General features: G+C 37.8%; 1 long non-coding RNA gene across 1 annotated transcript in view; it reads left to right on the top strand.

Annotated features, from left to right (window-relative positions):
* Nucleotides 1–27,934, top strand: part of LOC137265464 (uncharacterized) — a 345,969-nt gene that overhangs the window by 273,068 nt on the left and 44,967 nt on the right. The window contains exon 5 of the long non-coding RNA XR_010954932.1: nt 21,638–21,671. This is a non-coding gene — a long non-coding RNA (uncharacterized lncRNA). The remainder of the gene's footprint in view (nt 1–21,637; nt 21,672–27,934) is intronic.

The raw sequence follows: 27,934 nt of genomic DNA, 5'->3' as shown, positions 1-27,934 counted from the left end.
AACCCTACGAACTTCTTAATCCCATTCTTAACACATGGACTACGATCAAAGTTAAGAATTCTTAGGGCTACGAATGTTTCAAGAATAAGGGCCCAGGTTGGTTGACACATTGTATTTTCACTGCTTAGAACAATAAGCTGATGCTGTTGATCAGTGGATTGTCTGGTCCAGCCTTTATTATTTACGGAACGCCACTAAATAGCTGGATATATGCTATGCAGCGTCAAACAACTAACTAATAAACCTATTTGCTGTTACATCCATAAATTGACACCCATGAAATCAGAAAGATGGGGACCCTTGAAGGTCCGGGGTAGAATAAGCCTTCAGCAACCCATTCTTGCCATAAAAGGCAACTATGCTTGTCTTAACAAGCGACTATCGGGTGGTCAGACTTGGTTGACACATGTCATCGGTTCCCAATTGTGCAGATCAATGTTCATGGTGTTGATCACTGGATTGTCTGGATTGTCCAGACTCAATCATTTACAGACCACTGGCATATGGCTTGAATATTGCTGAGTGTGGTATAAAACAAAACTCACTAACTCAGAAAGATGGGAATACCCATTTGATATAATAAGACAAGTATATGGATGACAACGTCTTTTTATTGTCTAACACAAGAGTAGCCCCGAAAGGTTGTGCTAGACAATAAAAAGAATTTGTCATCCATTAAATCATCTTTGTTTCACCAACTTATAAATGCCTATCAAGAATCTTCCCATTTGTTGTACAAAATGATCAGGCTGTCACACCTATGCTGACATGATATCACAGAAATCATTTTGTAAGCTGTCTTAGATCCAGTTTGTTGTCCATCCTTTGGCTTTCAGTCAAAGTGTCTGTACTTTAGACTTTCATCATTCACGTCTCTCCTATGATATCACAGAAGTATTTTTTATAAGCTTTATTACAGATCACTCAGTAAACTTTGGCTTATAGATACAGTGCCTGTTTGTTGATACCCAGGTGGACCATGTACTACCATTCAGACAACTTATTATAGTCTGGACAGAACAGAAAAATCACAAGTAGTGTTGACAACTCTAATCATACACATTAAAACTTCTATCACAGGATATGAAAAAAAAATAAAGAAAATAATTTTTTTTTTCTTCCTGTATTCTCCATGGAAGAGGAAATGATTGAATATAACAGGAATAAAAAAATAAACATGTATGGATTAAGGTTCTATATTTACCAAGTCTGATAAGTAATAATATGAATGTCAAGACTGAGGTGTGCTTCTAGGTAAATAGTACATAGATATTGACAGTCTGTATACAATGGGCAGATGTAGCTGGCCTCAGCTTGATCCAGTGATGCAGCAGAGTTCTAATATGTTGGAGGATGGCTGTCTGACACAGTGATCAATACAAACAACATACAGACAAGAGTTATCATGCAATAGTCTGACCCATATGTTTTCGACATGTTTTCACGATTTTGCACGATACGTAATTATTAACATCAGGTGCATTATGCTTTTTTTAACATATGATTTTGTTATGACTTTGCTCTAACAGTGATTTATTATGTTTTGGAAATAAACATGCTTCTGAAATTAATACATTGTCACACATGCTGCATTTGATCGACCACTGCATTTTAGTGATTTTCTGTCTTAAAGTCCTACTTTTGAGGCGTGTTCAGTCTTGATGTTGTAATGGAAGTTACATTGTTTTTGCTGGACTCTTCCTAAAGCTACACTCAGTAATCTTCCAACCCATGAAGGTCCCCGGGTAGAATAGGCCTTCAGCAATCCATGCTTGCCATAAAAGGCGACTCTGCTTGTCCTGGCGACTAACAGGATCGGGTGGTCAGGCTCACTGACTTGGTTGACACGTCATTGGTTCCCAATTGCGCAGATCAATGCTCATGTTGTTGGTCACTGGTTTGTCTGGTCCAGACTCGATTACGTACAGACTGCCGCCATATGGCTGGAATATTGCTGAGTGCAGCGTAAAACTAACTCACTTGCTCAGTAATCTGCCAGCTGTTGCTGATGGTCCACATGTAATAGTCTGAACCAGACAATGCACTGATTGACATCATGTGCATCTAGAGAACTATGTTATGGTGACAGTCATCAATAAGGTCAGTGAGTCTGGCCACCTGATCATTTTAGTTGCCCCTTAGCAGTGATTAAAATACCTGCATGCCCGACTGCCTGGGATGTGTTATTTTCAATACGAGCTGCCAAATTCTCAAACTCACCTGTCCAATGGCTCAGTTAAAATTTAGACATGTATATAAAGACATTCATCATATTTCAGGATATTTAACTATTAATTCACTCACAAACCTGAAATAAACAGTTAATTCTTTTCTTATAATATTATTAGTTTTTGTCAAATTTTAGAAGGTTTAAATTTTAATTATACTAAGTAAATTAGTATTTTGTGTGAGCAGGTAAGTTTTGTTCAGGGCTGGCCATATTAAACAACCCTATTGTCTGGCTGAAATGTTTTAGGGGGCTTCATACCCTCCTCTTAGGAAGAGCAGAGGTTCCTGAAGGTCTGCTTCGTAGATTTGGAATTTTATGTAAAGTCAGAGAAACTCTTTCAGAACTAATATGGATTACCTTCATCCCTGGGCCCTTATTCTCAAAACATTCGCAGCCCTAAGAATTCTTAACTTCGGTTGTAGCCAATGTGTTAAGAAGGAACTTCATAGGGCTACAAACGTTTCAAGAATAGCTAGCCAGATCTAGATCCGCCATATCACTTGAATATTGATGAGTTGTTAAACAATATGCAAATCCTGATGTATACTGTAACCTTAGTATAAAATGTTAGTGATGGAGAATAAATAGTTGATATTATTCACTGAAACTGATTCCATTGGGATTAAAAGCAAACCAGCAGAGAGTATGTGACAGGATGAATAAAATCTGAAATTTTGTGAGGTGGTGAGGTAGCGTAGAGGTTAAATCATTTGCGTGTCATCTTGTCATGCGTATGACCTGGGTTTTGAAAAAAAACTAGGTCCTGTTCAACCTTGAACATGTTCTGCTCGTACAATTTGTTACCTACAGTGTTGATTCCAAGCACCAGCAGTCCGTAAACAAACCAGACAATCAAATGGTTCCATTATTTATCCAAGATATTTTGTGTTTTGTCCCAGTTCTGTTTAACAGCTGAAAATTGTTTTTCGAGATTTACATTACAAACAGCTGTCTTGAACTAAATATTAGCTCCCTATAAATTAATTCTCTATTCATCATGTTTTGGTTTGGTCAGTTCTCTGATACCTGGAGGGGTGGAGGGGTAGCCTAGTGGTTAAAGCGTTCTTTCATCATGCTGAAGGAAGGGTTCGATTCCCCACATGGGTATACTGTAAGTTCACTCTTGGTTTGGCCCACCATGATTTACTTAAATATTGCTGAAACTGCTGTTAAATTAAGATCACCCAATCAATCACTGTTTGACAGATGATGTTAGAACTAGGATTTGATGCATCGCCAGTGAAATTCCAAACGTCCATGACTCGACAGCTTTTAAAGGAATAAGTAAGACTTTTTGAGTTTTATCTTCACACATGACATGTTTACAACCTAAATGGTGTGTTATAATGTTGCAGTACAGTTCTTTATGAGATGCCAGTGTCAGGAATCAACACCATGGCAACAGAAATAGAGTGATGATATATGACATGGGGACCAGAGAACTAGACACTGCCAATGTACATTGTGCAACAGTGAAACAGATGGTTATGAGGGTGGGATGGATGGGATATTTGTCAGGATGGGATGGGAATGATAGCAATAATAACGGTAACTTACATTTCTTGCCCTCATGGATTCCAATCAATGCCGCCCGTTAAAACTAACAGTGTTTGGTTTGCGTTGTGTAATGTCTTGTATGTCCATTATTCCTGGTTATAGACACACATATATCAGGGGAAGATGTAAATAACATAACAATGTTCACCAATAAGACTTTAGGGAATCATTATCATATGGTTAAAGAGGCAATAAGTGAGAAAGTATCTGTTTTACTGAATTAGTGATTAGGTTTATATTCCTTGAACCTGTCATCTTTTTTTTTAACTGAGCAGCAGTAGAATGTACAAGGCTGTCTGGGTTTATCTGTGAATTGGTGGTTTTTATGTTTGAACTTAAAGGTTAGGCTACTGGTTTACAGTTATCGTCTTGCGTTAATAACTTCCTCAATTTTATTGCTACAAGGAATCTGAGATGTGTTCTTTTTAACACTTAATGATCAATTTCTTGCTCAGAAAAAAATCCATATTAACTTCACATCACCCACACTAAACATTCTTTCACGTGACATTATTTGACAATCTGGCAAGTGGCCTTCCCAAGGGTACATTAAGAAAGGTATTAAGTCTGAACATAATGTACTACTGATTGGCTGAATGAAGATAAATTCTTTCTAAAGGTTACGGACGTTATATTGCATTGTCCCAAGCAAGACTGCATCCTCTCACAGTGTTCATAATATCATGGAGGATCAACCTCATCTTTGAGTGAAGAAACTTCAAGCTACAAAACAGCTATGATGCTTGTCATTGTCTTACTATTAGGTGGTTAGTCCTGAACATGAGAATTTATGGCTATCAAAGTCTTTATTTTGACTGAGTGAGTGAGTTTAGTTTTACGCAGCACTCAGCAATACTCCAGCTATATGGCGGCGGTCTGTAAATAATCGAGTCTGGACCAGACAATCCAGTGACCAACAACATGAGCATCGATCTGCGCAATTGGGAACCGATGACATGTGTTAACCAAGTCAGTGAGCCTGACCACCCGATCCCGTTAGTCGCCTCTTACGACAAGCAGAGTCGCCTTTTATGGCAAGCATGGGTTGCTGAAGGCCTATTCTACCCCGAGACCTTCACGGGTCTCTTTATTTTGAGGAATACAGTGTTTCGGACTAATCGATCCTTGTTCATTCAGCGGGTAAAAGTAAAACTGTTATTCATTCACCTGAAAAGCAACATCCAAGAACTCATTCCTAGACATCCTTGTATCCCACACCCATTCTAACCAGCTTCAGACAACTGTATACTGGAAACCCACCCACACCAACCAGTATCAGTCCAACCACCCTCCACGAGTGAAGTCAGGTATTATCTCCACGCTTACAAGAACAGCTAAGAACGTATGTTCTATAAGGCTGCATGAGGAAATCAACCACACAACAGATGTTTTTGTCAACCTTAATGATTACCCACCCCAGTTAGTGAACAGGACAATTGCAGCAACTTTATCGCCACCTGCTACCAAACCTCCTCGACCTAAATCGGCTCCAATAAAGATTTCCATCCCTTACATCGGCAAACCTTCCCACCATATCAGCAGGCTTCTTAAGCAACAACCAGGAATAGGCACCACCTTTACTACCTCTGTCACCGTCAACAACCTCCTACAGGCCAATGGAAGAAAACACCCGCAAGCCATGAAATCCACCCCCAAGGATGTAATCTACAAAATTTACTACAATTGTGGGCACCCATACATAGGAGAAACATCCAGTCCTGTCTACACCAGAATCAAGGAACATCAAACATCAAACATCAAATTGGACCAGAAATCAGCCATTTCAGATCATATAGCAGCCCATCCCGATCACCAAATCAACTGGACTGACTACATCATCCTCTCAAAGAACCAATCAGACTTTACCAAAAGAAAAATAACTGAAGCTATCAACATCAAACGATGCCAACCAATACAGAGACTGAGAGACCAAGGTTACCCCATCCCCACGGCTTACGATGAGCTCACCAAGCCACTCTAGCCTCCTGTAATAACAATCCATTCTGTGTATCTCACTGGCTTACTTAGTTATCATCACATTGTTAACTTGTAATCATACTAGGCTCTGTGCACCACTGGCTTCCTTGTTTATCCTTCTATCCATTGTTACCCCCTTTTTGGTTATCATCACTTGTTAGTTAGTTTTCCCGTTGTATATATATCGCCTGTTCTTTCCCTGTATCATTTACACTTGAAAACAATACAAGAACCTGTATCGAAACATCGAGTTGTAGTATTAAAGAAGTTGTCATCCATATACACTTATTCTATTTGACTTCCAACTTCTAAAATATGCCACTCAAACAAGTCATTCTAGTTAATTATATTGAAATTTTATATTATGTTGTATCACCATACTCTTGAAGAATAAATATCAGTAGGTTGCAGTCTGATAGTGGCATTGATTGTTGTTCTCTGTTGCTCTGAAAGGAATAGAGAGGTAGTCCAGTGGCTAAGGTGCTGAACTGTCTGCTCATCATTGCTTAAAGCCCATTCCTGATGTCAGCTGCTGTGATGTAGTCTTTGAATATTGATAATGTGGCATAACACCTCACTCACTCACTCACTCATATTAGTTATTTCCCCAATGTACCAATAAGCAGCAGTTCAGCTGAAATAACTCAAATCACACATGCATCAAGAAGTATGTCATTTACTCATAGAGATTTGAGAGTCATTATGCATACACAATTCACACAAGGAATCCTAACTTTGCAGCTTTACTGTAGTACAATCCTAGTTCAATGGACATGAGATGTATGCGTGCAATAACAGCTGTATCTACCATCCTTAGTCACAAACCTGACAGTCTCAGTGTTAAAGCAATTATCAAAAGCACCATTAAGTTAACTGTAAGTGTGAAATTGTAATCCATTAACATGCAAATGCTACTTTTCATCTTGCATTTTATAGTGCTAGAAATAACTGCAACAGCTATGCAGTTCAATCATCAGGTAAATTTGACAGCAGAACTAATGTCATGAAAGTACATTCAGATACATGAAATTCTTGTTTTATTGTGCCAAAGTATGGCAAATAGTTCAGTTGAAAATGACGAAAGGATTTCTGCAACATACTTTGGATAAAGGTATCTCGGGGAATGGTGCCAATACTCTTTGAAAATGGTCTTGGACACACTGTCTGTGTTTGGTATTACGGAGCTGATATATGTCCTAACATATCTTGAATAAGACCATCAAATTTCTTTTTCATAGACCTCCCATTCTCTTTAAGCCTTTCAGTTGAGGGCCCAAGGGTGTTGTGTGTTATGGTGTTTCGAGCTAGGAGACAGCAGAAATGGCTTAATTTACCTGTATCAAGTTACAAATGGCCTTCAAGCTAATTAGGCTGTGACATGGAAATAAGGATCTGAGTGTTATTTCATCTAAAAGTTCATTTCGAATATCCTTTCATTCTGTCCTATCTTATTGCTGAAAGTTTTGTAAAACATTACTCACATGACATATTTTTCATACAACTGAAAAGGGTTAAAGGAACAATATGTTGAACTCTCTCTGTTTCACTTCACCAGAGAAGCTTCTTCTAGTGATATAACCATATGACCATGTGTTCAGACTTATACTGTCAGCGACCCATGAAGATCTGCATTAGGACTGATCTTCAGTGACCCATGATTGCCATGAAAGATGACTAGTGGGATTGGGTGGTCAGGCTCATTGAGTTGGTTGATACATATCATTGTATCCTAATTGTGTAGATCAATGCTTATGCTGATGATCACTGCATTATCTGTTCAAGACTCAGTTCTTTACGGGCTGTCCAAATGTAGCTGGAATATTGCTGAGGTGGGCTCGGGGAACATAAACAAACCTTGACGGTACATGAGCCCATGGCCCCCTCGTGACCTGAGTGAACAACTTATATTGTAACCAGGTAGGAAATCAAACTGGGGGTCTTCAGCAGGACAAGTGAATACTCTAAACACTAGGCTGCCCCACCATCCCAGCAATGGTTGGGAGTGGATTGAAAAAGGTTTATCTAAAACTAAGGGTTGTTTTCATTGCTATGATTCAGTATAACAGGCCTAATGTCAAGGCATGCCATGGCTCAACAGCAGTGTCAGTATAAATCACCCTGTCTACTGTGTTAGAAGCAGGTTAAACTATCAGTTACACCTAATGATGTGTGGAGTTGTGTGAATCAGGGGAGATAAGCTATCATAAAACGATAAGAGGGTAAGTAAGGTGGAAGAGGAGATAGTTACTTTCTCTTCACATGGGGATGTCTGTTTTTCTTTTACAAAAATACTGCAATGCAAGAGATGAAAAAACACAAATATTGACACTGCTGATTTGAGGTTAGGTGCTACATGACGATACTTCATCAATATCTTTCAAATGAGGCAAGAGGAATTTTATCTGATTTTCTTAAATAAACTTAATGAATCAAATATGTTGTGTTAGCTAAAACTATGGAATGTAAAGCAGGGATCTTTACACCCTAGTTTCCCCTTGTATGCATTCCGAAGTTCACTGGGACGGTGGAGGAGCCCAGTAGTTAAAGTGTTTGCTTGTCATGCCGAAGATCCAGGTTTGATTCCCCACAATGGGCACAATGAGTGAAGCCCATTCGTGGTGTCCCCAACCATGATATTGCAGGAATATTGCTAAAAGCTGTGTAAAACTGTATGCTCACTCACCCTCCAAGTCTCATGTGTCTTTGACTCACTGTGCAGTTTTGCCCTTATTCATGGCTGCAGATCTCCAAACTGAGGTTGAAATGGTGATTTTTTGAGGTTTTGTAACTCATGAAGTACTGCAGCAAGATGTTTTCTTCGTCAGTATTTGAGATTATAATTACTTGGTTGTGAAACAGACTGATATGGAAACCATATTATTCATTCATTCTTGTCTACTAGAATATAGATAGTTTACTAGAAATATTCAGATAACATTTAAAGTTATTAGGAAGTTGTTACACATAGGAATATAATGCACACTCTATTCAACATAATTTCAGAGAATTAAAGTCATTGGATATATACATTAGGATATTAACATACAGTGTTAACATTAAATGTCAAATATTATTGTTAAGAGGTTCTTTCATCTTTATTACTTTGCTGTAACTTTTGATGAAAACAATTAAAGTAAAGTCATCAGTTAACATTAATTAAGTATCATTTATATAGAGCCTTTTCCACAAAGTGATTTTAGCACTATGACCACTTAGAGCCCAGTGTTAAAGTAAGACAGTTTTTAAGTACGATCATCTTAGAGCTAAGGTCACTTCATGGAATGGACACAGGTAATGAAATTCACAATAACAAGAAAATAACGTACCCTTTAAAAATCTGACAGGATCTGGAAATTCTGAGAAAAATCCCATCTGCTTTTTCCATAAGACAGGATTTTACATTAGCCTTCGAGACCACTGGCCACTGCTTTTGATGTCTAGATATCAACCACTTCTTCTTGACTAGCCTGTTGGATGTTCCAATGGAGCAACCATCTGGTGACTGAGAGGGTAGGCGTGATGTCCTTGGCATGATTCAGAACTTTGAGATAAGAACAGATGGCTTGTACTTCAGGAAAATGCAGATGAGACACTGAAGAAGATTTCTCTTGGTGCAAGGAAATGGTGGAAATGTATCTTACAATGCACTCATACTAAAGGTCTGATGCTATTTTTTAATTTAAATTTTCTTGTCTGTATCTGGTCTGAAAGGGCACCGTTCAATAAGGCCATCTCAGCTTAAATATGATCGTAACTCCCTTATTTTAGCGCAGATGTTTTTTATTCACTTTGTGGAATGGAGCCCTGGTGCAGACTAGCTGAATTGATGCAACCTTTCTTGCACTTGTTGCCATACCTGATAATTATCCCATTGTAGTCAGTTAGTCTTTAAAAAGTAGAAGATGTACGGCTGCACGTAAGATATCTGCATGGGTAAAAATGGCAGCATGGTTGGCAAAACAGCTCATTTCATTCAGATCTAAATACTTCATGCAACATTAACTAATCCCTCGTTAACCTGTAAGTGCAGAAGAAGATGCACCTACGTGTGTCAATATTGCTCACTGGGTGACATTCACTAAACAACTGTTGCGAGGGAAATAGCATCTACATGGGAATAGTTGTATGGTAAATAGCATTCATCTGTGATGAAAGATCAGCCATCTTGAAGATGTCTTCATGCCACAAATGACATTTTACTTGAAAATAAACGTTCTGTTATGGTCAAGATAATGCAATTTTTTATTTGAAAATGGTTCCTCTCCAAACTCCAATGGAAGTTTAGGTGCTTCATCTTCACGATCTTCTCTGAGAGTAATTTTTTTGTTTAAATATCTATTTGAGGTCACATGAGTTTATCCCACTAAAGATGCTGTCACACATGAACATGTGGCTCTTTTTGTATTTATTTTCAAAATGCTAAACAGCAAAAGAAATGCAAATTTCAAAAAAAAATTAAGCGTTCAGTTTATGTCTTCTACTTAAATATGAGTTCAGTTTGTATCTGCTATTTAAAAACCTGACCAGAAAAAAAAGAACAGAGTTGCATTTCTTATGCTGTTCAGTATATTTGTTAATTTGACTGTTCCATTTCAACCGTGCTTTCTCGTTACCTCGAAGTCCAGTCTTGACTGTAAATGTCTAACCACCATAACCCACATCATTGTAAGGATGACACAGGGCAACAATAGATTCAGATATGATTTCATTAGTGCCACTGAATCATCCATGTTTAAGAATCATGTGTTTATTTTGATCTCAGATTTAGACCATGAAGTTTCTGGTTAGGATTGGTCTTAAGCAACTAACAGGATCTGGTGGTCAGACTCACTGACTTGGTTGACAGATGTCATCATATATCAACTATATGAATCAATGCTCATGCTGTCGATCACTGGATGTCTATTCCATAGTTTAAATATTGCTGAGGGCACGTTATAAATAACCACCAAACACATCCAAATCAGATACTGAACTTGAGTGAGTCATGCTGAAGAACCAAGTTCGATTCACACATGGGTAAAGCTTATTTCTGGTGTTCCCCACCATGATGTTGGAATATAGCTAAAAGCAGTGTAAAGCTATACTCACTCACATCCTGTTTTGGATGACTTTTTTCATCTGACTTTTTGACTATAGTTTTGAAGAATTCAGTTTACTACTTTTCTGCAACATTAAGATTAACAGTATAAAAGATGAAGTTTGACATTGTGTGTTAAACATCAAGTTATACATGACAAGGCTTCTAATTAGTTAGCTGTCAGGGGGTAATAGCCGTTTACTTGTGAAGTCAAAACACAGCTTGTGTTTACCTTAACAGGTGTGCTACAAAGATATATGCCACACCCAGGCTTGAGCTCAAGTTATCTGAGGTGATGTAGTTTGTTGTGTAGATTTGCTTCCATTTGAGAATGCCAAAGAAATATGTTTGTAGGTTCGAATCCGTTATTGGTAGCACCTTTCTGGTGGTCATGAGTTTACTAAAGAGATTTATATCTAAAACCTGAATCATTTCTTTAACTGACGTGACATGGCATTGCTGAAATATTGCTCAAAGCAGCTTTAAGACTCACTCACTCGCCCACCCATCCTGCTAATCACATTGGCTTAATGGACATTTGCATATTATAGGGAAAAGATGCACTGACGTGACTAATTGCTACTTTGTTGGTATGATATTGCTCATACTGAACAGTGACACTGGGGTCACAAATGAATAAGTTGTTGTGGTGCTGCACCATGTCCATGCTCTTTGATAAATATCTAAGAAAAGATCGGCATATTTTGAAACTGACTTTCCTTGACAGTAAGCTGACACTCCTTGAACAAATTGCAATATTGTTCCAAGGGATCATTGAACCCAACTCACTTGTAATTCGCTGTGTGAGGTTGTGTCCCTTTGTCAAGCCAAGGACTGATCATCATGGGTTTAAGTCCCAGATAAACCTGATTCCTTTTTTACTGATCTGAAGATGTGGGTTAGAAGTTGATTGTCAGTATCCCATGCTTGTAGTAATATGCGACAAACAGGACTGGGTGGTCAGACTTGCTGACTTGGTTAACCATTTCATCACCCAGTTGTGTAGATTGATGCTCATGCATTTGATCACTGGATTGTCTGGTCCCAGACTTGATTATTTAGAGACTGCTTCTATGTAGCTGGGATATTGCTGAGTGCAGCATAAATGAAAACTCACTCCTTACTTGCTTGTGCACATATACGTGGTTGGTTTCACTGGTGCTGTAAATGTCTTAAACCCATGGCAATTTTATTTTGGCTCCCACGTCAAAGTGACACACAGTGAATTAACTGGAATGCAACTGCCAATAATTAATCATGTCAGTGAACACCTGTTCGTTATTTACAACATGGACATGCTATGATCACCTACTTGCTACTGGTTTTATGGCAGATCAAGTTACGAAATGTGTGGTAGTGTCTCCACATTCAGTGTTTGGAGTCAGTAGAGGCTGATTTAGTGCTGCCGCAGAAAGTAATCACGAAAGAGAGAGGACGTTATGTGCAACATTGTTTCACTTATCACTTATGGTCATAACTAAGTGATGTGTAAAAACCAACATATGGCGTCCACAAATCATATTACTACCAATGTTCAGGACACTCTGACTTTGTCATGTTACTAGGGCAAGGCTCCCATGACAGCTTCCTTATAGTAATAACAATGAATAGAGTGGTTCCTTTTGTAGTCATATATCAAACATAAATTACTCTCAGGTGAGTGTGTCAGTTTAGCCTTATGCTGCTTTTATCAATATTCCAGCAATATCAAGTGTCACATGCATTATCATGTGTCATCCGAACAGGGGCAGTGGTGTGTAGCCCAGTGCTTAAAGCATTCGCTCGTCACGCCGAAGACTAGGGTTCGATTCCCCAAATGGGTCCAATGTGTGAAGCCCATTTTCTGGTGTCCCCCGCCATGATATTGCTGGAATATTGCTAAAATGCGGCGTAAAACTAAACTCACTGGCTCACTCACTGTAATCCAAACATCTTATTGGGTACCTTGTTGTCTGAAAGCTCGCTTCAAGTTTTCCATCACCAAATCTGTGGCTGACATTGGGAAATTATTAAGGAACCTGAATTTTGTGCCAGCAATACAGCCCCGAAACTCCGAGGTATGTAGAATGCTGCAGTGAGTGGGTGTCTTCACATTGTCCAGTAAGCTCCTGAAAGGTTCAACCACCAATACTGCTGTGGTCTGTCTGGGCTGAGTGTAAGAGGGAAAGGACTCTGCGATGATGACGTACCAAGCCTTCTTTGCATTCATTCATTCATTCATTCATTCATTCATTCATTCATTCATTCATTCATTCATTCATTCATTCATACTTTTTTTTACAGATTTTTCACGCCAAAGGTGATTTCATTGGTATAGAGTAAGCTATGATGTTCAGCACTAGCAAAATATCATTGTCCTCCACCAGGACACATGTATTCATCAGTTTCTGTACGTACGTTTGTATGTACATTCCGATTCTTGTTAACACGATATTTCATGAACTGAAATTTTGGTGACCTTTACCTTATCTTCAAGACCACCACAACACTTGACCACTTTTCAAAGTCTTGTTAATGCAGTATGTCATTAGGTGTTGTACCCAATGTCTTCAATTTTGGTGACTATTAGTTAGGGAATTATGCAGACACAAGTGGATTTTGGTGTCCTTTACCTTATCTTTAATGTCACCACAACACTTTGACCACATTTCAAACTTATGTAAACATGGTATCCAATGTCTTCAGTATTTTGACAGCATATTTTAGGTGATTATGCAGACACCAGTGATTACATGCATCTTGTATGTGACCAAAAGAATAAAGAGCAGTAAACATGTTATAAATATTTTGTTCTTCCTCAGCAGCATGAGATATTGCCATATTAATAGCAAACTCTTGTTGAAAATGCACTTGATGTGGTTTGGGTTCAGGGACTGTTAAAACTGTAAATAAGCTGTAATTGTATTTTTGGGGGTAATCCATTTGTAATCAGTACAAGATTAATGGGCCTTATCAGGTGTCATGTTGGTACAGATAGTTTTACTTACCATATGTTACCCAAAGACAGCACAACAATTTAACTGCTTGCACAGCTGAACTTTGCAAGTGCAGTGACTAAGCAATGCACATGTTTCTCAGCCCTTGTTCAATGCTGACACTGTTAAACAGTACCACTATGCTTGTTCCAAGACTGTTCAAGCTTTGTAAATGTACCCTCATTCCTTTTTCAATGCTTTACTACAGGACCACTGCATCAATCTCAAAAGAGCTGTTGCCATGTATTTGTACTATTGGTTAAATGGTGTTGCTGTCCAACCTGATTGACAGGATTGACCAAGCAATGTAATTATAGCTTATGCATTAGAAGACAAAGCTTTCCTTCTCATGAAAGATGTTTTTGTTCCCAAAAAATACAGGCACAACTCTTTTTTTTTTCAAATTACAGGCAAATACATGATTTCCACAAACTCAACAGAGCAGATTTTATATAAGTAACTAGCCCCTGAATTCGACATCCAAAGACCCACACTGTGTAATGTTCTAATGTTATGGTCATAACACGATTTCATATCTAATAGAGGAACTTTTTATCTGTCTCAGTGGAATGGCCTTGTAACATTCATCATATATATCTGACAAGGGAGATAACTATATGAACATGAATCAAAAAGTGATATGTGAGATGTATGTAGCTTGTAGCCAGTGAATCATGTTCCTTAGTTTTGACTGAAGTTTCCAAGGTAAGAAACTCTGAATATGCTCTTTTAATAAACTCATTAGAGAACTCTGTTAAACTTAAATCTGAAATGAACATGAATGTTAAAATCTGTCAGTGTTATCTTTGTGGATCTGTGCTGATGTAATCAGGATACATGGGTCAGTTGGAGACACCTCTCAGTGCTGATTACATCTGAAAGGGTGAATCTCCTTTAGAGTTTCATATTAACACACATGTTAATGTTTTCAAACTTCTAGCCTGCATAATTGGAAATGTGTTAAGATGTTTTGTGAGGCTGATAGTAAGTTTTGAAGGAAGCCACTCAATCATGAACAAAAAATTATATTAAGAACCATGAAGAACTGTAGGTTGTATTATTGTGTTGCCATAGCGATTACACTGATGGCATTTCCAGCATGAAGGTTAGTCTGTGTCCATAACCTTCTGTCTACTTGAGTAGACATTTCTCTTTTCATAGATTTGGGGGATATTTTACACAGGGTTTTATGAGACACGCAAATGTGCATCTAGTACGACACGCAAATGTAGAGAAAGGATGCTGAAAACCCAAAATACTGTAGATAGAGAAGCACACCAAAATACCAAGACTGTACCTACGCTTTCTGTGTCTGTTATTTCACCTATCAGCCGTGACCACTGCCCACATGATCAGTGGTTCCTACACTACACTAGGGCTCCTATGATTCGGTTCAAATCTGACACCTTTCGAAGTTTAATAACCATCCTCACTATTTTCATTCAATATTTGAGTATCTATTAAAATCATTTCTGCACAGAACAAACTTAATTTTGACTCCAGCTCAAGCATACTCAAATGCTGAAATAAGGTGAAACATTATTGGTTGATGCCTGGCTGATTATCCAATGAAAATTATTGTTAGTAGACATTGAAGATTGACAGTGGATTTCATGCTACATTCTTTACATTCCTAATTTCCTTGCCAAAGCTTGGAAAAAGTTTTCAGTGTGATATGTTTTGTTTATCAAACTCTGACAGTTAAATGAAATATGATATTTTACTTGCATGAAGAATCGAAAATGATTGAATTGGGGGTCTTATATCAAAATCAAATCGAGGTCTGCATGAATTGTTTCACTCCTTCACCATTCAAAAAGTTTACAGGACCCTCCAGCAAGGACTAGTAAAATTTATTGATGTGGGTCACCTGGATTCCCACCTTTAAGTCAAGGTAGATCCCACTTTATGCACAATAATTGATCAGTTTGTCACAAGACATTAGATTAACACTTACTCTATCAGTCATTGAAGAAGGGTGTGTTGTTGGGTAACTGTAAGATGGACACAACTGCAGCTTAAATTGACAAGATTTATTATTATAGGATATTTATATATCACACATATTCAAGCAACTAGTACATGCGCAAAGTGCTAGTATTTCTCCTCTCGATCATTGGATGTCAATCTGACAGCACATCATGTTTTCAGTCTCAACTCCTTGGGGGACATACAACTCTTGCAGCCATTAGGTGCATTTAAGTTATTGTGTCTTTCTTAACCTTAGGAGGTACCCATTCACGGCTGGCTGGACTGAGACACATAGTCACAGTGTTTTCTCCAAGTTTACTGCGTGTTGTACCCCCAGCTAGGAGTTTTGAATGGATGATTGACTGACACAAAACACTCTTACTTCTGGCTTATAGTTTCTCATTAATGGTTGGGAGATCGTCATTAAGCCAGCTACTTTTAGGGTAGTGAGTTCATCCTTTAACAAGCTACCGTACGGCTGAGGCTATTTATTTGTAGCAGGATTTGACCGCCACCACTACCTCAATTGGTTTTCTTAATCATGCACTAATAACAAATGACCTCGTTGATGACCACTATATGCCCTGGGGGAAAAAACACTGATTGTATGACATTGAAGGTTACACAGTGTGAAAAAGGTGTCATAGTTTTTGTATACGATGATTTAGGAACTTATAATTGGAATTGGATGAAGTCTGTATACATGACCTCTAAAGTGCAATTTGAGCTGCATCAAGTCTTGAATGACCAACCCATGAATTTTCGAAGTTCCCGGGGTAGAGTAGGCCTTCAGCAAACCATGCTTGCCATAAAAGGCGACAATGCTTGTCGTAAGAGGCGACTAACGGGATCGGGTGGTCAGACTTGCTGACTTGGTTGACACGTCATCGGTTCACAATTGCGCAGATCGATGCTCATGTTGTTGGTCACTGGATTGTCTGGTCCAAACTCTATTATTTACAGACCGTCGCCATATAGCTAGAATATTGCTGAGTTCGGTGTGAAACTAAACTCACTCACTCACTTCACTCATTTGTCATTAATGCATTGAAGGACTTGTATTGATCCTATTTACAGCATGCCACAATGACTTGACATTTGCAGGACCATATACAGTTGTAATAGAAAGTTTCTTTTGTACATTTTTAACATATTTTATGAAAACTAGAGCATAGTTAAGGACATTATCCACCAAGGGTCATTATCAGAGAAAATCTTTTTTTCAATCTTGATGATTATAGGACTCTGCCATGCCTGAGAGAAGCAGCTTTACACAGTGAATGATAATACTTTGTTCACTTTATGCTTACAAAGAAGATTTTTAGTATGTTAAGTTTGAAAGCTTCATATCAAAGAGATAAAACATGTTGAAATACCACTAATGTGCTTTATAGTAACATTGCTTCCATTTGGTTATACCATCACAAATGGCAGCTTGCACAGCTGTTTAAAAAAGCATAATTCCTGATTACTTAATTATCTAATTTCATTTTGCTTTTGTAAATTATGATTTTATGAAAATATTTAGCTTTGAAATAGTTTCTTTTTATCATTTTTCAGACAATAGAATTGTACCTTGCAAGAAATCTCAATAAAATATCTCCAGTACAGATATGTATTACAATCAGATTTTTGTACCAGTGATTCTCAATGCAGATTGGTCAGCTGGGATGTTTCATTGTTAACAATGTCATCTGTCTAATACATCTCAGCATAATTTCATTATACCCATATTAAGCATCTTTATTTTTCTCAGGATAATCCAATTCACACTGGCGTGAAACAATAGATTTCAATGCTAACTAGAAAAGTGTTTACTTCGAATGAAAGTTTGGATGATTGTTGAACTGTCAGTGGTCACTATGAACAGTGGGGTAGCCTAGTGGTTAAAGCGTTGGCTTGTCACGCCAAGGATCCGGGTTCAATTCCTCACATGAAAACATTGTGTGAAGCCCTTTTCTGGTGTTCCGTGCCATGATATTACTGGAATATTGCAAAAAAGCGTCGCAAGACTAAACTCACTATGTCATATTGACTTTGTCAGCTTTTAAATGACATGCCATTAGTGAGTGTCATGGTCCACTGATCTTTCTCCAAAAGATGTTTCATGTAGGGTTATACCCAAACACATCAGCACTCGATTGTGTAATAAAACAGAAATTCTGTGACAGAACTGATTTGATTTGTGGCTACTAATATCACTTCATAAATGGTTCTTAGGATCCATGTTTTTGCATAATGACAGCATGCAAATATTGGATAATTGCATGATACAACATAATCAGAACAGTCAGTTGGACCTGTCCTTGATATCTATTCCCTCACTTCTCTCCATCAGAATGAGATTCCTGGTTCCTTTGTTTTTCAGTGGTATGCACCAGATGGGTTATATAGAGTCTTTAATCATTCAACAGACCAATAAACATTGGCTGACATCAGTGCATGCAGTGTTGAAGTTGTGATCCATAACCTGAATCAGGCTGTGGCTAGATAATCATTAAAATATGCCCCATTTTTATGAAGCTAGAATATTTATGGTATGTATATGAAAAACCACATGCATTCATGGCATAGGGATGAATTACTTGACAGTGTCATATAGGATACATGTATATATCACTCACAGTTCTTAAATGGAAAATGGAAGAATTATTTTGATGAAGAATGTACTTTTACATCGAGTTGTGGTTCCTGAAAGTACAGGATGAAAGTGCTAGACATGGATAACGCAGCCTTCTTGGGTAGTTCTTGAGCAGGAGTGAGTGAATGAATTCAGTTTTATGCTGCTTTTAGCAATATTTCAGCAGTATCACAGTGGGGCACACCAGAAATGGGCTTCCATATGGGGAATTGAACCCAGGTCTTCAGCATGACAAGCAACACTTTAACCACTGTCCCTACCCAACCACTGAACTCCCTTATGAGCTGGAATATTCCTGCGAAATAATTGGTATGTGATTGTAGGGCATTTGATTGGACAGCCAGGCAAAATCATTTTCTTAGGAAATGGATAAACTCTACCTGGGTCCAATTAACAGACCACTATTTCCAGGTGTCTGATAATAAAATAAATGGCTCACATACAACTTTGTTGCAATGAACCATGTATTGTTGTCCAAATATTTCATTGTTGATCAGACCCCTGAAGGTCCCAGGGTAGAATAGACCTTCAGCAACCAATGCTTGCCATAGAAGGCAACTATGCTATCGTAAGAGGCGACTAACGGGATAAGGTGGTCAGACTCTCTGACTTAGTTGACACATGTCCTCGGTTCCCAATTGCGCAGATAGATGCTTATGTTGTTGATCACTGGATTGTCTGGTCCAGAGTCGATTATTTACAGACCATCGCCATATAGCTGGAATATTGCTGAGTGCAGCATACAACTAAACTCACTCACATAATAGGGATATGGAGATTTGTATCAGTCTAGTTAGAAAGTCTGATCTTTATTGGTTAAATGTCATTAAAGACTGAAAGTGTCTTCATGCCCCCCTGTCCAACTCCTGCTGAAAAAGCACTATGAAACTTTTTCATTAAACATATATATTAAAATATTTTGGTTGTATTCATCACACATATTTAAATGTGATAAAATGTATTATTAATTTTCGCTATTTTATGTATTGTATTTTACCTACTGCTGTCAATATCAAGTTCCGCTTGAAATATTTTGTTTGCAGTAATTACAAAGAAATATTTTACATGGAACTGTTGCTAGGGCAAGCAATATTGTTTCTGCAGTATTACATGAATACTTATTATAATATATAATTTTTATCTTGAATGATAGTCATGTAATACTGCAGAAATTATACACTGATAGGTCACGTGTACCATCATGAAAAAAAGATAGTGGTAACAAAAACTATTATTAACGTTTTATGGAATACCAGACCACAGTGTTGTAATGTGATGTTTAGGACAAGCACCTGCTGCTTGTATGGGACAGCTTCCCAGTTTAGGTAGGAAAAGGGGTTTTATGTATACTTGGTACAAGAATATTTGTTCTCAACATTGATGTAGCTGTGATCATGTAATTGTTACCTTAAGGAAAATATGCTGATATTGCAAGTACAGGTTTCAATTAGTACGCTGAATACAGTCTTTGAATCTCATTTGTTGATATTTTTTTTTAAACTTTGTACAATGTAAACAGTGAAAAAGAATAGCTTTACTGAAACCACATGAAACAGCCACTGACTGATTTGGGGAAGTAGCCAAACTTTCCCCTCTCACTCACTCACTCACTCATCAGCAGTTTGTGTGAAAGTTAGGTGTATTTACCAACACTCCCTTTAGCCTGGATTACATACACCACCACAGAGAAGTGTCCATTTCAAGTGATACCATCTCTGTTAATGAGCCAGAAGTTTATTGTTACGTTGATTGCTGCATTGTAGTTCTGCACTTGAATTGCCACCATAGTTACCTCATCAGATATTCAGCAAGCCCCCACTGATAATGCACATTTTGTTTGACTTCAAATGTCTGCTTGACCTCACTGTTCAGCTGGCCTGTTAAATTTGGAGTAATTTGAACAAGTGTTGTATTACTGTTGATGGTTTTTTAACTTCCCTTTTTGATTATCCATTTGTGGAGCATGTTTTTGCCAATTTATGTTATCATGACTCTATGGTGAGATCACTTTTTGATTTCAATCAATAATGGCCTTACGTCACATTGCCTTTCTCATCATCATGAACTAGCCTGTCCCTGGTAACACAATTATTTAATTTCTGTCAAGCAAGATTATACATCTACATCAACTGTTGATCAGTGAAATAGTTCCTGGTTGATTAATAGATTCTTTTAACCTGGGAGGAAATACCACCATGTTCATGACATTAAAGCAGCTTCAGAGTTATTGTACTTATCCAGGACTTACATTAGTCTATAGACAAAGGAACAAGCAATTCTCAGTCTTGTTATCAGCAATAGGTGTTGACCTTCATGAAAGAGACTCTTCTTTCTGTAGAGACATGTCTTGAAATCAGCAATGGTGGCTGACTTCAATGAAATAGGTCCCGTTATTGTGCCTCCACCTATTGTAATCAGCAATAGCTGGTTGAAATGAAACCAGGACCCTGATATTGTGCCTCCACCTGTTGTAATCAGCAATAGTTGGTTGAAATGAAACAGGACCCTGATATTGTGCATCCAGCTATTGTAGTCAGGAGTAGGATGTTGAAATAAAACAGCACCCTGATATTGTGCCTTCACCTATTGTAATCACTAGTAGGTGGTTGAAATGAAAGAAGACACTGATATTGTGCCTCCACCTGTTGTAATCAGCAATAGCTGGTTGAAATGAAACAGGACCCTGATATAGTGCCTCCACCTGTTGCAATCAGCACTAGGATGTTGAAATAAAACAGCATCCTGATATTGTGCCCCCACCTATTATAATCACTAGTAGGTGGTTGAAATGAAAGAAGACTGATATTGTGCATCCACCTATTGTAATCAGCAATAGTTGGTTTCACCTTTATTAATAGAGAACAAGGTATTGTGCAGCATATTGTAATTATCAATTGGTGGATGACCCGCATGAAATTGGAACCTTATATTCTGCAGCTGCCAATAGTTATCATCAATAGGTGGCTCACTTTCATGAAACAGACCCCTCATGCTGTACAGACACATATTGAAATCAACAGTAGGTGGTCAGCCTTAATAAAATAGGTTTCTGATATTGTACAAACTACAATATATGGTTGATCTTCATGAAATAGGCCCCCATACAATTTAAACACCTTAATGTCTCTGAAATCAGTGGTTGAGTACAAGGTACTCAGCTTGGTTGTAGCTTTGGAATGGTCTAAATATGTTGATTTGTTTTTCAGATCTTTTGGGAGATATTCTGTACAAGTCTGACAGGTAAGGCTCAGCTAAATGAAATCAAAACACTTATTTTTTGTTGTTCCATCCCAAGTACATTCAGCAGTCATATTGAAATGTAGAATTTAGGGTTATTTTATTGCAACCTGAATTCCAAATTTGACACACCAGTGACAAAAGTAATGTCCAATGTAATTCCCTATTGTGACCTTCCCATGTTTTTTCAAGTGTATTACTGACAAGCCTTTGCATGTGTTTATGATGGTGCCACTGGTGGACCAGGATACGCTCACATTTTGTGACCACCTGGTGTCATCACTGTTTGATAATGATCATTACCATATGCACATGATATAGTGGGAGATGTACAACAGATTTCTTTTGGATCTGGAAAGGATTTTATTGCTTTTATTTACATTGAAGATGAGGTATATACCCTTCATCACATGCTAATTGTATGGCCTTGCTACAGGTGATTGGCTGGTCAGGTATAATGGTTCTGATGACACTGTGACCTAAAGACATGGAAGCTACTGTGCAAAGCAACCTTAGTACTAAGATTGTTCTGTCTGTGTTGAGATATGGAAGAAGTGGTCAACTTCATGCTAAGATTGCTTTGTAAAATTACACTTTGCTCATGCTTTCAGTTTGCATTCACTTTGTACATGCAGGCCTCTGACAGCAGAATATTGCTGGCTGCAGGATCAAACAGTTTTAACCTGTATACTTTTTTTACTCTGACTTGCTCCAATGAAGAACAGACTGACTCAAGTTTGTTACGAAATTGGAGCGCTGATCATCTTTGATCAAAGATTGCTGCTTCCAACAGCACAGGGTCTTTGTTCATTATTTCAGTCACTGGTTTTTCTTAGCTATGTACAGACGTCTGTGACAGCAAAAAATATTGCTGGCTGCAGGGTCAAGCAAGTTTAACCTAATTTGTTTTGCTTGATTCTGATTCATTGCACTGAGGAAAAGCAACTGGCATAGCATCTCTTCTTCCTCAGTCCCGTCACACCCACACACTCTCACACAAACATTCTTTTTGTGGAAAATACTTGCAATTACTTTCCTGGTAGTATTTGTGGAAACAGAGGGATGGGGATCATGAAAGAAGGGATAAAATGCGTGTTGGTGTTGGACAATGTCCTTCTAACCTTGATTTTTTTTTAGGAAATCTGAGACCGTGTTGAACAATGTCTAGCTAACCTTCAGTGTTAAATTTCTGCAGTGAATGGGGATCACTGAACTTACTGGAGAGCCAGGCCTCGGTCTTCTTCTTTCTTCAAAAGTCTTTAACACAAAAATAGCCATGCAGGTCATTCCCCTTTATTGATGACTTTGTCTTCGTAATGTTTGAGGTTCCAGCTTCGAGTCAGAGGCTTGGGATGTGTTTTTAAAGATGAAACAGTTTGGTTTATTCAATGCAGGTTAGCCTTTATCTTGGATGTTTCTAAATTTTTAACAAGGATATGTAAAGGATTGACTAGCAAGTGGAAAGACAAATCATAATAAACATTTACAACTGAAAATGCCTTGAAGGAATGTGTAAATTCTATCACTCCTTGGTGTTTGTACATTGCTGTATACTTAGCTTGTATTATTGGTACTATTAGCCACAAGATGGCAATGCACAAACTCCGTCCTTGCTCCCAAATAAGTCTAGAGTATTGCAAGTCAATTGTTATTAAATAACATTCAGTCATGCAGTATCTTCTTGATCCTTTCTACGCTGCTAAAGGGGTTGGAATGTACAGATTGTGTGAGTTTGACGAACGCTTGTCATCTCAGTATACACAGGCTGCAATGTTTGACAATATTCAGTCAGACGTCCTGTATGAATTTCCCTGCTTTTATGACATAATAATCTGAAAGTGCACTGTGATGTTTTGTAATTGAATACATTTTCATTGAATTACATGTATCTTGAACACTTGAGAAGTAGTGAGTGAGGGAGTGACATTTTATGCCTCTTTTAGCAATATTCCAGCAATATCAAGGCAGGGAACACCAGAAATGGGCTTTACACATAGTACCCATGTGAGGACTTGAACCCAAGACTTTGACATGATGAGTGAGTGCTTTAACCACTAGACTAAAACCACCAGCATTGTACTCCATTACGAATAACCCAGAGTATCATATATGTACAATTATGATTAATACTGGTATCAAAATATTGATGGTCCCATATAAATTTTTATAGCACATATCAACATCATCAATGGATCAATTGTGGTTTGTTATTGTCTTCAAAAATATTTAATGTGGACTGGATCAAATCCCAGTTTTGTTTTTCTGGGTTTGTCCTTCACATGACTACACTTGATAATGGAGCTAATGTCTGAGATGAGGAGCACATTTTGTTTATCTCAGTTTAAACTAACAAAGTGGGATGAGTGAGTGAGTGAATGAGTAAGTTTTTTTTGCTGCTTTTGGAATAATCAATCAATATCACAGCAAGGGGACACCAGAAAGGGTCTTCACACATCGTACACATGTGGGAATTAAACTTGGGTCTTCAGCGTAATGAGCAGATGATTTTTTAACACTAGGCTACCCCACTAACCCCACAGCGTAATAAAACTGGTGTACTCACTCACTCACTCACTCACTCATAAGATCACTCACTCATGGTTCTGACCAATCAGCATAATGTATCAACTTTAAAAATCAAGATTAATTATTTACAGTCATCATTCTATGTGGGCTGTAAAGTCATTGCTTGAAGGTCCATTCCTCAAAGAAAATGACTTGCATTTGAGCTAATCACTGCAATTCAAAGTATCTTTGGCTGAATGTCACCTGAAGCTGGTGTGTAAATTGCATTTTAAATTTTAAAATGCGCCTCTATAATGATGCAGATAGGGTTTAATATGTTGCAAGAAACCAGTCATCTTGGGATTTAACAGAGCTATACATCAAATCTCTAACATTTGACAATGGATGCTTGAAATTATTCATCATCCAAATTACAGGACAATGGTCTATAAGCCATGTATATTGTCGTCTGCATACCTTATTATTATTTATTAATGCTAGTGGCTGATGAGTTCGTCCAAATCCACTGGCTCAGTTACATACATTAATTTTTGTGTGACAATTATTGCTTCATGCTGATGGATTTATCTGCATTTTGATCAATCTCTACAAAGAATGGTAAAGAATCTATTATACAGCTGTGATATGATCCTAAGGCCTTTCTTTCAGTTCTTGGAAACAACTCTGTGATTTCTTGAGAAAGGTATTTTAACAAAATGATGGTTGTGTTACAATGCTTTTAACTTTTTAAACAATGATAAATTGTAACTGTGACAATATTCTAGTTGACAAATATAATTAAGAAAAGATTGTTGTCACTTAACAGTATAGTCAGAAAAATAAAAAATCAAATGACTGGACCTCGAGGTCCTTTAGCATGTCAGAAGACTATGATGAAGGCTTCAAATACAGACTTGACTCACTTATTTTTCTGTTTCCTATGCCAGCACTGAGTTAGTTGCACTAAAACCAGTTGTTGATTATTTATTCTTCAATACAATGTGGAGGTTGTTGACAAACTGGTAGAATGTAAAAGACACCATCATATAAAACACATCATTTTCTTTAATGCGGAATACAGCACATTACATGCAAGATACTGTTACAAGCAACTCACTCACTCACTCACTGGGACTCGCTTGCTTGCTCACTCGCTTGCTTACTCACTCACTCACTCACTCATTTTCTGATACACCAGTTTTTAATGAGCCTTGATGTCAGGCCTCCACAGTCATTCAGTCTGAAATGCTATGCACTGTGAATAAAAATCATTTTCCTCTGAAATTTGAAATTTATTCTGTATGTGTGAAATTAATCGTTTGTAGATACTGGGACCAAGTAATCAGCAACGCCTAAGATGTTCATTTTCAGACAGTGTCCAGAGGAAGTCCCTAGACATTTGTCCAGAATAGGCATCAGATCATTGTTATTTCCTGCTGTGAACTGGGCGTGAAAAATTTACTATGTCTCACATTAGCTAACATGCCACCTTGTAAGATATGCATGAAATGTTTAATTACTTTGTGGTATCTGTCACTTATAAAGCAACCTTTGTAATGCTTACATTATCATGTTACCAAAATAACAACCTTTTTTCAATTAAACTGGAAACAATGACCAAAAGCAGGAAATTTGTTGATTGCGTTGAGTTGGTCTACTTTTAAATTGAATACGTTTCGATCTTGGAGGCAGACCAAAGCGGCCTTCACACAACAAACTGAGGTTTAGCAACGCATGTTGTCAAACTTGAGTTAGCGAGTGTGAACATTCCAACTACTCACCTGACCAACACCAGTTTCAGAGTTGTCAAACTGTTGTCAAGAAATAAGATCAGTCACCATAAATTTCTCATCAACTTTTCCATCAAACTTTCGGTGTTGTCAAACTTGAATTTAACTTGTTAAGTGTTGTTAAACTCATGTTATTCAGAAACGACCAATCGCAGTAAACAAATCTCTCACATGACCTCACCAATAGAGACAAGGCGCTCAAATGACTCAAAAGTTTGACAACATGTGTTTGAGAGTAAATGTGCAAGTTCTACTTCAACTTCTAAAATTTCAGCAACACGTATTGTCAAACTTATGTTGCTGTGTGAAGGCCACTAAAAGAAATACAAGCAAGGAGGAATGGCAGCTACTCTCGTTCAGTTCTCCACATGTGTGAAGCCCATTATTTATGTCTATCACCATGATATTGCTACAGTTTTTCATCATATTAAAGTGAATAGCTAGAACATTGTAGACGATTTGCTGACCTGAGGGTCAAATGTTGTGTAAGAACGTTCAGCTTGTAAATATATTGACACATGAGTTTTATTCATCATCATGATGTCATTATTAAGCAACACATTTGAGGGTTGAAATTTGTGAGGGATATGTAAAATAAGAAATCCTGACATATTTTTTTTAATCACTTTAGAAAAAAACCTGCTCTTTGAAAATCAGAAATTCAAACAGTTGCTGAATTTGGACTTGCTTCCTGCTTCCTTTTAACTGATGAAACCTATACACTTTCTGCCAAAGAAAGTTCAAGTAAGTCTTGCCTTGATCACTACTGCCCAGACTCAGTTCATACAGGGGTGTTCTTTTAATGGCTTTATAGACAGCTATAGCCATTCTGTAACAAAGTTCTACCTGTGAAGGTCCCGGGGTAGAATAGGTCTTCAGCAACCCATGCTTGCCATAAAAGGTGACTATGCATGTTGTAAGAGGCGACTAACAGGATCGGGTGGTCAGGCTTGCTGACTTGGTTGGCAAATGTCATCGGTTCCCAATTGCACAGATCGATGCTCATGTTTTTGATCACTGGATTGTCTGGTCCAGACCCGATTATTTACAGACCGCCGCCATATAGCTGTAATATTTCTGAGTGCCGCTTAAAACTAAACTCACTCACTCACTCACTGTAACAAAGTTCCAGTTACAAGTAACAAAGCCTGATGTAATTAATACTGAAAAATGAATGTTTGGTAGGACTCTTAGCAATATTCCAGCCTGATCATGGTGAGAGACAAAGGTGGGCTTCACACATTGTACCCATGTGGGGAATCAAACCTGGGTCTTCAGCATGATGAACAAACACCTTTACCACTGTATTAGCTAGAATACTACCTCTTTGGTAGGACTACATAAAGAGTCAATTTCAGTTGAAAGGACACAACTAGACAGATCATCATTGTGTTTGCAGATTTACTTGGTCAGCAGTTGACAAGGGTTCAGGTATAATAAACATTTTAGTATTGCGGTATATTGATCTCTAGCTCTCAAACCAAGGAATCAATGGGTTATTGATTTGGTGGCTGTTTACCTCCAATTATGTTTGTTCATTTTAATGAGTTTGTAGATCATAAAATCAGGTGTTAACATACTTTCAGCATCAGAAGTCTTGTAATGGGAAGGAAGTGAAGGGTAGCTGAGTGGTTTTAAGTTGTTTAAAGACCATAGCTGGTATCCCCTGCTGTGATATTGCTGGAATACTGGTTCCAGTATTGGACTTCTCTGTGCGGGATTGTTATAACATTGCAAAAACCCAACTCGGCCTGATAATGGACATGGTGTCAAGGCAGATTGCATCCAAAGTGATGTGCTTGTGTTCCAAAGTAACTGAAGACTCGTATACAAATATTGTTATTTTTTCTAATCTAATACATGATCGATCATGAGTCAGATTTTTTAGACCAGTGAGTAATCTGACAATATCATCCTATTCCACAAAGTTAATATAGTATAGTGAATGTTAGACATCATATGAAACACACC

Source organism: Haliotis asinina, chromosome 15, assembly GCF_037392515.1.
Source record: "Haliotis asinina isolate JCU_RB_2024 chromosome 15, JCU_Hal_asi_v2, whole genome shotgun sequence".
Classification (NCBI taxonomy): Eukaryota; Metazoa; Mollusca; class Gastropoda; order Lepetellida; family Haliotidae; genus Haliotis; species Haliotis asinina.
This window is presented reverse-complemented; position numbering and strand designations above follow the sequence as displayed.